Genomic DNA, 11427 nt, shown 5'->3' with positions numbered 1-11427 from the left:
TTAACTAAATACATCTTAGTCTCTGTGTGGTGATTTGTGGATACAGCTGGTTTGGGAATAACCTCTGTTTAACTAAAGGATAAATCAATAAGAAATATTAATAATCATCAATAAATGGTGCCCAATTTGGGGCAGAATTTACAATAATCTAGCAAGAACTTACATAGAAAATAAAACTATAAAGCAGTGTTTTAGTTCTGTTCCTTAAAAACAAAGCAATAACAGCTTCTAAACTAGGAGCTCACAGACTCTTGATTAGACAGACCCCCTGCAGAGCAGTAAGGTCTCCAGCAGTACTACAGAAAAACAAAAATTGATACATACAAATCCCAGAGAGGCAGTTTCTTTAGGTAGAGAAATGACAGAGGACAACCACCTGAAGATCTTGGCCACACACTGAAAGAGAGGAATCAAGAAGACTAAACAGAACAGGTAACATAAATTGATGATTCCTTCACATGGAAACAACTCAGAAACTGGCTGAGACATAAAAAATGTCTCCAGCCAGAACTTCAACAATACATGGCCAATAAATCCTTGACTACAATATCCTCAAAATTTATTATGCCATTCTTTCAATTGGCATAGATAAAATTGGCTTACAGTTTGGTTTCATCCTGCACATCTCATACATTTATAATTTTAGGACTGTGTAATGCTTGTGAGAAATTATATGTTTGTAAATCAAAAGAACTGGACACTGGAAATGCTGGATCAAACCTGACTGTATTCATCTTTCAGCATGCTGAGATGTTGACACATCTGTTCCAACATCTTGCATGTTCCAGCATTCTGCTTGTTCCTGCCTCAACTGTCTTAATTTCTGTTTCTTATCAAAGCCTCCTCCCAAGAGATCTTTGAAGAAAGCTACTAATCTCAATTGGTCCAGCATTTTAGACTGTTCCAAACAGGACTTCTATTAAGCCTGAAATTTCTCAACATTCAAAGACTGGACCACAAATGATAATGTTTGCTTAATTAACCATTTTTTTTCCCAATTTCCTTAGGCCCTCCTAAGAGGATTTCTGTGTGTCAAAAAGTCAACTAGAAAAAATTCATGAAAAGGATGTCCAATTTCCTATAAAGGGGGTTGGGTAGGTTTTTAGTTGTTTTCTGCAGCTATGAAAGTTTATTGTCATTGGGAGATGGTTATAAGTTGTTAATGATCTTATTCAGAGAGAACATAAGGTTAGGATACTAGGTAATAAAAGTTAATGGCTAGTTAATTAACTCATAGTCATATCAGACATTAGTCTAATTTATCATAGGAGTATACATCTTAGGTTTAACAGATAGATATTATTATATATGGGTAAGTCTTCAAAAACTTCGGAGACCTACAGAATATGGCATTTAAAATGTTTTTATTATTTTAAAGGTTCTTTGATAATAAGACAAACCCACTCAGTTTGCCCACTCAGAAACCCCCACCCCCCAACTCCAACCAAGGTCCATGCATGGAGATAACCTAGAACCTAGATGTAGCCCATGGCAGCTCAGTATCCAAGTGGCTTCCCTTGTAAGGGGTACAGGGACTGCCTCTGACATGAACTCAGTGGCTGGCTCTTTGACCCCCCAACCCTGAGTGGTGAGGAGCCTTGCTAGGCCACAGAGGAGGACATTGCAGCCAGTCCTGATGAGACCGGATAAGCTAGGGTCAGATAGAAGGGAGGAGGATCTCCCCTATCAGTGGACTTAGAGAGGGGCAGGGAGGAGATGAGGAAAGGAGGGTGGGATTAGGAGGGAATGAGGAAGGGGGCTACAGCTGGGATACAAAGTAAATAAGCTGTAATTAATATAAAAATAAAATTTTAATTTAAAAAAGAAAAAAATCCCCCCAAAGCACTAAACTGCATCTATATATATATTCATATTAATTCGTATATATGCAAATGACCTGGTGCAGACTTGTGCAGGCCCTGTGCATGCTGCCTTAGTCAGTCTCTGCGAGTTCCTATGAGTTTTGTTCATATTTAGAGGCCTTGCTTTCTTGGTGTCCACCACCCCCTCTGGCTCTTATATTCTTTCTGCCTCCTCTTCCTCAGGGTTCCTGAAGCCCTGCAGAGAGGGAGGGATTTGATGGAGACATCCCATTTATGGCAGAGTATTCCAAGGTCTCTCACTCTCTGCATAATGCCTGGCTGTGGGTTTTTATACTTGTTCCCATCTGCTGCAGGAGGAAGCTTTTGTGATGATGGCTGGACAAGGCACTGATCTCTGAGTATAGCAGAATGTCATTAAACTCATTTTATTGTTGCTTATGTTTTTTTTTTTTTTTTTAGACTAACAGCATTTGATTTGACACTAGGCCTCTGGTTATCCAGTCTCAGGGTCTTTGTCACCCAAGCAGTATTGTGTATGGGTTTCATCTCATGGAGTGAGTCTAAAGTCAAATCAGTTGTTGGTTGGTTCACCCTAGTTACAATATCATCATTGGGAAGTTCTCTTTGTGGGGTAAAACAGCCAAGCCAAGATAATACAGGATTTTAAAAAAAGGATAGGAGCTCCACAAGGACCAAACGTATCTGGGCACAGGGTCTTTTCTGAGATGGACACTCAACCAAAGTCCATGAGAGGATAAAACCTAGAACCTCTGCTCGGATGTGACCCATGATAGCTCAGTAATCAATTGGTTTCCCATAGTAAGGGGAACAAGGACTATTTCTAACAGGAACTCAATGACTGGCTCTTTGACCTCCCCACCTCCCAAGGGAGGAGCAGTACTGTTAGGTCACAGAGGAGGACTTTGCAGCCAGTCCTGAAAATACCTGACAATAGGGAGTCATATGAAAGGGGAGGAGGTCCTCCCCTATCAGTGGACTTGGAAAGGGGCAGGGAGGAGATGAGGGAGGGAGGGTGGGATTGGGGAGGGAATGAGGGAGACAGCTGGGATACAGAATTAACAAAATGTAACTAATGAGAAAAATAAAATTATGGAAGAAAAAAAAAGATATACAGTCATCAAAAAAAATGACTTCATCATTGAGGTTTATAAAAGCTGTGATCATGCTTACACAGATTGACAGGGGAGCAGCCCTGTTTCTCAAAAACTCATTATATAATGTGAGTTAAACAGCATGCTATACCTGCTCATGGAGACCGGTGCTCTGATATCTGCTATAATCAGTGTCGGCTTCTAAGACAGAAGAAATCGAACTCATATTGATGATGAATGGAAATTAGATCCTTAGAGGCAATGTGATGGAACTGGGAACATTTTGGGGGAGCAGAAATATCTACATCAGAATGATTAAAGCTGAAGTTTTTATTGAATAGTTTATCCCTGAAGTTATAATTCAGGGAGAAGGGTGATGCTGTGTTGTCACTTCTCTCTCTCTCTCTCTCTCTCTCTCTCTCTCTCTCTCTCTCTCTCCATGTGTGTCAATCTCTGATAAGCAAAGATTACTATAAAGTAAAGAAATATCTCCTTGTAGAAGGTAGGAGATTGGAAAAATGGCTTTCTATGGGTCTCTTTTGCTTTTAATTAAAAAATCACACTTTATTTTATGAAAAGCAACACGGTTTACATATTAAGAATCACTAATGATTTTGTAGCTTTAAATGTAAGAAAAGAAAAGAAATATTCAGGCTGCAGAGCCTTTTTCCATAAGACATATTAAAAATCATTTTTTTTTTCTAAGCGAATCAGGGTTTTATTTAGGTCAGCAATGCTGGCCTCAAAATCACAAGTCTAAGGCTGGCCTTGAACTCCTGATCCTCTTGTCTCCATTCCAGAGTATTGGGACATAGGCTGTGTTTGTCTAGTTGTAGAATATTTTCATTGAATATAACATTCTTCCAAGTAGTGTGAAACAGATTCTCCAAAAAAAATTTTTTTACAGGTTCAAACATCATACCCTTGTAAAGTTTCGTGGACAGTTTGGGAACTTATGAAGTCATTCAGCACAATGGAGTCCTTAAAAAATGAGAACTTTATCCTAGTACTTCTGAATTTGTTAGATTTCTGTTCTTTTCCTGATTGCTGAAAAGCTTGATGAGATATGATCAGTTATGAACATAACTGATAAAGCTTGACTCAGTGGTATCTAACATTAAACAGGACCTCTTCAGCACAATCTTGGACAATATGTGAACTATAACTACTCCCTGAGTGGCTGTCACTATTTGTTGCCATTATTTTCACAACGATGTGAGAACTCTCCATCAATTTTAAGACACAAATGTGAATGTAAGCATGTAGACACATATTGGTTGTTGTTTAAGGGTTGAAAACTCAGACACCTACAACATCAATATTGGGGGTTTGAGAACATGGGACACTATTTGAGTGCTAACCTGAGCGACCTCACAAGGGCAGCAGAGAATTCCCAAAAGCTACCTCCCCTCAAATTATTTATTTCTGTGTGGCTTTTTGGAGACCCATCCCCTCTACATTCAATGGCTGAACCTGAATTTTGTACCTAAAACTGTGACTCGAAATAAGCTGGGAAATTTTGTATACAGATCTCTGTTCAGTAAAACCACAGGCTGCACAATAGGGAAAAACTCACTTTGCAGAAAACATGGGTCGATTTGGTGTGAGGTATAGTGTGGGCTGGTTTCTTTATGATCGTAAGAAATACTCGATTGCTTTTAAGATGGAGCAACAGACAAGGCCTGTAAATCGGAAGTATCTGTTCTACCACCCACTTTGAAAGCTTCTCTTGAAATAGAGGAGTTAACATACAGAATATAAGCTTCATAAGAGAGCAGATGTACAAAGCAAGAGAAGGCGGGGTGAGAAAAGTGAAGAAGAAAACATCAATGGAAGAGACAAGGACAAATGCAAGGACAGGAAAACTTGCCTGACGTGTCACTCTCCCTGTAGCTGTCCCCGGGTTCTAGGTCCCAAAGGGTTTTGAAGTAAGTCACCTGTCTGCAGAGGGAAGTCAGAGTATCATATCCTGAAACTCTGTATCTAAAAAGCAAAATCAATAAATTGATTCTCCTCAGCACACTGGTATTTCTTGGGTCTGCTGCTTTACCTGATATTTTTTTGTAGTGAAATATTGAAACTTTCATAGTGAAGTAGTGAAACTTTCATAGTGAAATATTGGACCGTCTTTCTCTTTTGTAGCAGCCCACCCTAGCATTCCTCTTTTTGTCACCCATGGGGGACATAATAGCATAACGGAGGCCAGCCAGCATGATGGTGGGGATTACTGTTTATGGAGATCAACCTGAAAGCATGGTCCTAGCAGAAGCAAGGAAAATGGGTGTCTTTATTCAGCCACAGACACTAAAGGCAGAGACATTTGCATGTACAATGGAAGAAGTCGTAGATGATGAGAGGTGTGAGCTCTGCTGGCTTGTGGTTCCTTGGGCTGAACGCTGGCCTAACACTAAGGGATCTGTGTACACTCTTTTCCAGTGAAACCAGAATTTTGTGGCATGTGATATAAACGTGTGTGTGATTCTTTTTTTTTTTAATTCTTTATTAATTATCCTTTATTCACTTTGTATCCCCCCTCTGGTTCCCTCCCTCCTCCCATCCCAATCCCTCACTTCCTCCACCCTCTGCATGCATGTCCCTCCCCAAGTCCACTGATAGGGGAGGACTTCTTTTTTTTTTTTTTTCTTTTATTTTTTTTTATCAGTTACATTTTATTAACTCTGTATCCCAGCCGTGTCCCGATCCCTCATTCCCTCCCAGTCCCTCCCTCCCTCCCTCCCTCATCTCCACCGTGCCCCTTTCCAAGTCCACTGATGGGGGGACCTCCTCCCCATTCATCTGATCCTGTTTTATCAGGTATCTTCAGGACTGGCTGCAAAGCCCTCCTCTGTGGCCTAACAGGACTGCTCAGGGGAGGACTTCTTTTCCTTCCTTCTGATCCTAGTCAATTAGGTCTCATCAGGAGTGGCTGCATTGTCTTCTTCTGTGGCCTGGTAATGCTGCTTCCCCCTCAGGGGGAGGTAATTAAAGAGCAGGCCAATCAGTTCATGTCAGAGACAGTCCCTGTTCCCATGACAATGGAACCTACTTGGATACTGAACTGACATGGGCTACATCTGTGCAGAGGTCTTAGGTTATCTCCACGCATAGTCCTTGGTTGGAGTATCAGTCTCAGGAAAGACCCCTGTGCTCAGATTTTTTGGTGTGTGTGTGATTCTTGAAGCTCCTGCTTTTCCTTTGCTATTAATCTTAATTTCAGGAGGGGTGCTGCGAATATGCTTCTAGCTGCAGACTTGTACCTATGGGCAAACACAGAGGGAATGTGTTATCAAACTGCTGTGCAAATACTTGAGACTGTACATTACACATGCGCGCGCGCGCACATGCACACACACACACACACACACACACACACACACACACACACACGTGCACGCGCACACTTTTTTCCCCCAGGGCATATCCTTAGGTCAGGTACAGACAAAATTGTTGGCATATCTTTGACACTATGTACCTAAGTCCCAACTAAAAGTTCAATGAAAAGCAAAAAAGAAAAACCTTATACAGAAGGATCAAAATTAATTCTTGGAGGAAAATTTTAAAAAATGACTATATTTGTAAGGATTGCACAGATGGTGCTGAATGTGTGCTCACATTAAATACAGTTGAGGATATGGACAGGATGTACATGTGATTACATGATTAGGACATTGATACCTGAGTATTTGCTCCTATTTGGTTGTAAAATCATTGTGCAGAATGGGCAAAGGGCATCTGGGTCACCTGTCCTTATCTCTGCTTTTGTCTCACTTGTGCTAGATTCAGGAAAACAGACCTTTATAACAGACCTTGTCCTGGGCCCTAGGAACAGGGAGGAAACTGGTACACATTGCTTCCTCATGGTACATGCTTTCTTTTTGTTAGTGTGGGACAGACAATAATGACATGTGTGATGGAGATACTGCAAATCTTACAAAGTGTCAAAGAGTTGTGTAGATTATCATTTGAGATTTCATTATCTTTGCATAGGATTGAGAATATGAGTAAAGAATTTGATAACATTGAGATGTTTCATAGCTACTAAAAAGAGAATCAGAAATGTTGGTTTGAGAAGAACAACAATATTACCTTACTAACTTATATTTCAGCTTAAGGGCTGACCAAGAATTCATAATTTTATGTAATAAAAATAGGAAGAGATCAACACAAAGGTACAGATAACTAACCTATTCCCTAGATCTGACCAATAAAAAGATTAAAAAAAACCAACAACAGTCTTTTACTAGCAGGAAGTGTGCGTAAGTACCACATTCTAGTCTCCAAATCCATTTCCTATGAAAAGGAACCATGATTCTTTGAAAATGTGCTATTTGAAGGAGCCATTTCCTGCACATCAGCCCCAGCTTCTTTGTCTACCTGACTTCAATCCACCCAAACCACATTCAACTCTGAGACCCAACCATTCTTCTGCCCATTCTTCTCTGCTCACATCTGTCACAGAATTGACTAAGTAAGTCCACGTGCTGATATTTATTTCCTCACAAAACACCAATGATAGGAAAGATACAGGTGATCTCTCACCCCTCAACCTAACAGGCCTATAGGAATATTTGCCAGTGAGAATCACCTAGATCAACTCCAGGATGCAGAACTTAAAAGAAAAATGATTAACTTCATCAAAATTCAAGGAGTTTTAAGAAAACAAAAAGAGGGGTTTAACGGAGTTGGATTCAGCAAGGGAGATCTTGGGGTCCACGCCACTTCTGGGGCATGTGTGAGCAGGGAAAAAAAAAAAGGCCCTCTTGGGTTGGAAAAAGAATGGCTTGGGGTTGGGGAGGATGGATGTAAAAATATGCATATATTAAATTTTTTGGTTTTGATTTGCTTTGGTTTGATTTTAGTTTTTCTGAGACAGGGTCTCTCTGTGTGGCCCTGGCTGTCCTGGACTCGCTTTGCAGACCAGACTGGACTCGAACTCACTGAGATCCCCTTGCCTCTGCCTCCCCATAGCACTGGGACTGCAGGCCACTGAGCCTGGCTGGCCCAGCTTCTGTGATCATTCAGCTGGTACTTGAAGGGGGATGGGTAGTTCTTTTTCAACTTGGAAGGAGGCTCCCTGCAGGAGTCTGAAGAGGACTCAGCTGTGGGGTGAGGGAGAGCCAGAAGGAGTATTTCAGATGGGAGTTACACCTGGGACACCGCCTGATCATTTACTCTTCTAACTTTGCTTCCAAAAGACCTGCTTTGAGCCAAGAAACCTGGGCCCAGGGGGTCCTGAAGAGACCTATACTCCAACCAAGGACTATGATAACCTAGACCTCCTACTCAGATGTAGCCCATGGCAGTTCAGTGTCCAAGTGGGTACCCTAGTAATGGGAACAAGGACTGTCTCTGACATGAACTCAGTGGCTGGCTCTTTGCTCACCTCCCCCTGATGGGGGAGTAGCCTTACCAGGCCACAGAGGAGGACAATGCAGCCAGTCCTGATGAAACCTGATAGGCCTGGGTCAGATGGAAAGGGAGGAGGACCTCCTTTATCAGTGGACTGGGGGAGGGACAGGGAGGAAAGAGAGGGAGACTGGGGGAGAGAGGGTGGGATTGGGAAGGAATGAGGGAAGGGGCCACAGCCTGATACAAAGTGAATAAACTGTGATAAAGAAATAAAAAGAAAGAAAACAGAAAGAAATAAAACTAAGTAGAAAGAACTTAAGGAGAATAGACACCTGAGTGATGTCTAAGAAAATACAAATGTAAGGCTCATGGAAAAGATAAAGAAGATGTGGGACTTGAGAATGGAATTCAATAAGGAGATAAAAACATTGAAGAGGGTTCAAGATGAAATGGGGATGGAATTGTAAAACCCAATAACCCAACCAGGAAGCTGAAGGGAAGAGTCGCAAGTAGGAAAAGTCAAGGAAAAGATGAAATATCAGGACTCAAAGATAAAATAGGAATTTAGAGCAAATGAAAAAAGAATATGAAAGACTGAAAAAAATCAGTAAAAGATCATACAGAAAATGTAAGACACTATGAAAAAAGAATCTTCAATTTGTAGGAATAGATGAGAGAGAAGGTCAATGGCATAGACTAATCTTCAACAAGATCATAAAAACAAACTTTCCCACACTAAGGAAAGACATATCATACAGATGCAAGAAGCATACAGAACATCAAATATACAAAACCAGAAAAATACCCCAGTTTATCATAGTTGAAACACTAAGTATACAGAACAAAGAAAGAATACTGAAGGCTTCAAGAGAAGACAAAAACAAAAACTCAGGTCACATACAGAGGATAACAACAGATTTCTCACTGGAAACTTTGAAAGCACAAAGAGCTTGAAGCAATGCATTGCAATGTCAAAATGACCAGGATGTACACCTAAGGAAGCTAATCAAGAAGGAGGATTCTGGCTAAGATGCTCAATCCCCATTCAGAAAGGCAAAGAGGATGGACATCAGAGAAGGGAGAAAACAGGAAACAGGACAGGAGCCTACCACAGAGAGCCTCTGTAAGGCTCTACCCTGCCGGGTATCAAAGCAGGTGCTGAGACTCATAGCCAAACTGTAGGCAGAGTGCAGGGAATCTTATGAAATAAGTGGGAAATAGTAAGACCTGGAGAGGACAAGAGCCCCACAAGGAAAGCAACAAATCCAGAAAGTCTGTTTATAGGAGTCTTTCTGAGATTGATACTCCAGCCAAGGACCACTCATGGAGATGGAACCCCTGCACAGAGGTAGCTCTTGGCAGTTCAGTGTCCAAGTGGATTCCATAGTAATGGGAACCGGGACTGTCTCAGACATGAACTCAGTGGCCTGCTCTTTGATCACCTTCCCCTGAGTGGGGAGCAGCCTTACCAGGCCACAGATGATGACAATGCAGCCACTCCTGATGAGACCTGATAGACTAGGATCAGAGGGAAGGGGAGGAGGACCTCCCTTATCAATGGACTGGGGGAGGGGCACAGGTGGGGAGAGGGAGGGAGGGAAGGATTGGGAGAGGAGGAGGGAGGGAGGTACAGGGGGGCTACAAAGTGAATAAACTGTAATTAATAAAAATAAAATATTTTTTAAAAAAGACCAGGCTGGCAACCTGGATTTATACACCCAATAAACCCATCTCCCATAGTTGAAAAGCAAAAAAGCTCTCCATGATATAACGGTCTAATAAAACCTATATGCAACAAACAAAACCTAAACTATTAGAGGCAATATTTCAGGCTAAAGAGAGAAATGAGTCAAAAGCTGCTAAGTCAAAGGAACACTACCCACCGATCCAGATAATTGCTCAACGAGACAGTGCCAGGACTCACTGTAAAGGCAAGAACCCACTTCCAGAGCCACTTCCAGACATCATGCCAGAAACAGAACAAGTGCCTGATCAAGAACTGAGGCCAGAGCTGGAACAGGAACCACATGCTTGTCAGGCTAGTGCTCAGAATCAGAGAAGATGGGAAGGAGACTGATCCTGGTGGTGAAACAGCCTTTGAGGAACTGGGAAAGGAAGAGTGGTTGATTGTCTCAGCCATGTGTCCAGTGGTGACCCCACCAGGCTCCAACGGGTGGTTCCAACCCAGTGGTCCCACAGATAACCCTCATTAAACTAAACCCATCGCAAAACAAGACCCAAGGCCCTGAATCTTGGAAAATGACTGATTGGGGGAGGGGCAATTGGAGAGAAATAAAGGAATGGTAACAAGTAATCAGAATGTATATGTACATGTATGAAGTTGTTAAAGAACTAATTTAATTGTTTACAAAAGTTGCTTAGTGTAGGGAAGCAGCTCTTTATGGAAAGTAGACTTCCATTTTAAAGGTCCTGAATACGAATGCATTTTATTTGGTTCAACAAGGTTGATTGGCCAACTTTGATGAATTTCCAGGTTGTACAGAGTGCTGTGCCGGGAAGAAACATTAGGAGATACAATGATGAATGACACTCCCTCCTGGTCCTGGGAGAGCTCCCAACAGCCTCACTGTCTTACTGATCAGTTGAAGCCAAGATTTATCTGTGCTTGGAGGTGCTTCTTGCTTAAGTGACGTACTGACAAACTGACTTGGTGAAAGTGAAATGACACATCTCCACACCACTGTGCCCAGGTGCTTTAAGTGAGATACCTTATTCTGTGGGAAGACACTTAAACTACAGTGCAATGGATCCCCTGTGTCTCCACTTACTCTTGTTCTCCCGGAAGGGATGCCCTGACATAGTGTCCCATCCAGAAAGAGACAAAGAAAGCAGATTTGGTGGTTGTTTTCTTGCTTCTCGTATCAATGTCAGAAACCACCTCAACTAACGTTGATTTTTTAAAAAATCTTATTTGATGTTTATGTCAAATCTTAAAAATTATACTGTTTATTTTAATGATTTAAAAAACCAACTACCACACTTGTCTGAATAAAATACATAACAGAAGGTGGAAAGGAGGCCTTTCTAGGAAGTTCTAGTCCTAACCCTTTGTGTGATTCCAGGATAGAGGACCTTTGGGGTAAGAGTGTGAGGGCGTGTAATGTCATAGAAACTCAATGCAG

Source organism: Meriones unguiculatus, chromosome 3 (genome assembly GCF_030254825.1).
Source record: "Meriones unguiculatus strain TT.TT164.6M chromosome 3, Bangor_MerUng_6.1, whole genome shotgun sequence".
NCBI lineage: Eukaryota > Metazoa > Chordata > Mammalia > Rodentia > Muridae > Meriones > Meriones unguiculatus.
The sequence above is the reverse complement of the archived record's forward strand: the minus strand, read 5'-3'. Positions refer to the sequence as shown.